Consider the following 3,049-nt stretch of genomic DNA (forward strand, 5'->3'; position numbering starts at 1 on the left):
ATTTAAAGTAAATATACATTTTAAAAAGCAATTTTACATGCGTATCATAAAATATTTTACATCTGCCTCATACAATTAAATGAAGATAAAGAGTCTCTGCAAAATGTGCTCCATAAAAAAAGAAAGAAACCGATTTACATGAAAAAGAAAGTGATGAAGTTATCAAATATATTTTTTATAAATAGCATATATTTTTTGTATTTATTTAATATTTTAATATTTTATCGTGATACTGCACTGCGGTATATCGTCGCTGACCAGAAGAGAGCGTAAGAGATCTACAGCCCAGATGATGATATAACAACCTCAGTGGTGCTGCTGTTTGAGCCAAACGAGGTTAAAATATTTCAAATATGCTGCTGTTTTCTGCCTCGACAACCATGAAGGATTTTTTCCTGCCTGTTGTGCCTGGTGAGTGTTGATTTTTAAGGGAGTTTGGGAATTAACGGGTGGAAGTATAAATATAACAGTAACCAAACACGCAGCCTGCTAAAAGCATTACGTTTGAAAAGTTTTATTCTGTAAAGAGATATTGTTTGAGGTAAAAATACACATTTGAAAGCGGATTCATCATTTCAAGCATTAGGGTCATTTTTCAATTGCGGTGGCAAGTGGTGTCCCTCAACTTTACCAATAAATTATAAAAAATTTATATTCTATAGGGTTAACACAATTTGTGCACCATTAATAGTTAACTTTTAGTTTTAAAATACATATTTAATTGATTTTGGGAGATTGCATTTGTAACAAAATAGGCATGTTCCCGCCATACCTTAGAGCAGTATCATGGAATGTAATTGCAACAATGAAACATTTTTAACACAAATAAAGTGGTTATAATGTAAATATAGATTTTATTTAACATTTTAAATTGTTTAAAAAAATACATATTTTGTTATATTTCAGAAAAAAGTTGTAATTTGCCATCCCAACTGAAGAATGACCCATTACTTTTTGGGGGGGTTATTTATGGTTACTAGTATAGGCTACCCAAAATGATATAAAACCATAAATTTCCTTTCAAAATAGCCTTTCTTGTTTTATTTATTCAATCAATGTTAAAAGCCCTTATTTGACTAATTAAATTACAGTTTTTACACAATACTGTAGGCGTTACCAACGTAACAAATAGTATTTATACTAACACTCGAATTTTCAGATATCTTTAAATGTTACAAAGCGTCGATGTAGTACCTAATTATTCTCTAATTAGATAATACAATTATGTACATAAATATATATTTACAGAAATATTTTTAATATGCTTAATATAAATTTCTAAACAGAAAAAGCAGAAGTGCCCAGTTCACAGGAGGGTCGAAGAAAAGCAAAACACACTCCGTACAGTAGCCTATAGGAAGCACTTATTAGTTGCCTACATATATTTTAATAATAAAATCTTGTAAGGAATATCATAATAGCAAGAGTGTTGTTGATCAGAATGATAATGTGCTAATATTCAGTGAGTGTGATGTATTACTTTTATACAACAGTTTTTAACAAGTAACAGTGTGGAGTAACACTGATTTCCCTTCATTGTTCAAAGAGTTCTCTAATCACCATGGGTTTTTCCATTTCCCAATCCCGCTAGCTGGGGATTTTAGTCATACCAGAATCTGAACTGAATCTCCAGGTACTACTGCAGATTATTAGCTAACGCAGTTAGCTTGGATTCAGAAGTGTCATACTTTTCCCCATCAGACTCTCTAAATGGTATTTGAAGTAGATCTTGTTTTTGAATTTGGATACATTGTTTCTGAAGCAAAAGTTCTGGTAACTCTCTCCAGTGATCCAAGTGAAAGGAAGGATGCACAAGTACAAGGTAGACGGTGCAAGGCTTGCCTACAAGAGAGCTAGTGCTTGTGAGATCTTGATTTCAAGGATGGTTAATTCACAAGAGCTGATATTTTTGCCATTGCATAGCTTGGTTTACAAGAATGATGTGTGTCATTCCTAGTTCCAAGGTCCAGACCATTGCTCAGAACTGCTGGCATCATTTCTTCAGCCTCACACCATGAGGCAATCCGCCTTGGTCAACAATCTGTAAAGTGAGCAAGACAGGGAGGACTGGACACTTTTAGTCAGGCGGTCTTGTGAAGATTGCAGGAAAGTTGAAGTTAGATTTTTGAGAATGTCTTCACTCCATGACTGGAGTTATCTAAATGTAAAAACTATAATGAAGACTCATGAAACAAGCTTTTCTTAATATTTCTACTGAAAATTAATCTAGCTGTTAGCCTTGTGGGCAGCATTCTGCCATGTAGTTCATCATCTGACCAGAGTTTGACTCCTGTTTTGGGGTCCTTTCTCAAATTTATTTTGCTTTTACTTTGCTTCATTACTTTCCTTCACATTGTGCCAAACCTGTAAACCCGTCATTCAGATTCAGAACATAAATTAAGGTGTTTTGGATGAAATCTGAGAGCTTTCTGACCCTGCATAGAAAGAAATGGGACTACTACATTCAAGGCCCAAAAAGATAGTAAGGACATTGTTAAAATAGTCCATGTGACATCAGTGGTAATTTCATGAAGCCACAAGAATACCTTTTGCATGCAAAGAAAACAAAAATAAAGACTTTATTCAACAATTTCTTCTCTTCTCGGTAATTCTTTGACACATGTTCACAAGAGTACCACGACACAATGCATGTGCAGTTCTCTGCTTGCAAACAAGCCACAGCACATCCAGGAAGAACAGAGGAAATATATTTTTGATTTCTTTAACCACAAAAATTATTCTCGTACCTTTATAAAATTAGAGTTGAACCACTGATGTCCCATGGACTGATTTAACAATGTCCTTACTACCTTTCTGGGCCTTGAATGTGTCAGTTGTGTTTATGTCTATGCAGGGTCAGAAAGCTTTCATCCAAAAATATATTTGTGTTCCTAAGATGAACAAAGGTCTTCAGGTTTGGAACGACATGAGGGTGAGGAACTAAATACACAATTTTTATTTTTGGGTGAAGTATCCCTTTAAATCCTGTCCCAAAAAAGGCAAACATGCTAATAATAATAATAATAAATCTGTATGCAGAATAAAAAAA

Source organism: Carassius auratus, chromosome 12 (genome assembly GCF_003368295.1).
Source record: "Carassius auratus strain Wakin chromosome 12, ASM336829v1, whole genome shotgun sequence".
In the NCBI taxonomy this organism is placed as follows: Eukaryota; Metazoa; Chordata; class Actinopteri; order Cypriniformes; family Cyprinidae; genus Carassius; species Carassius auratus.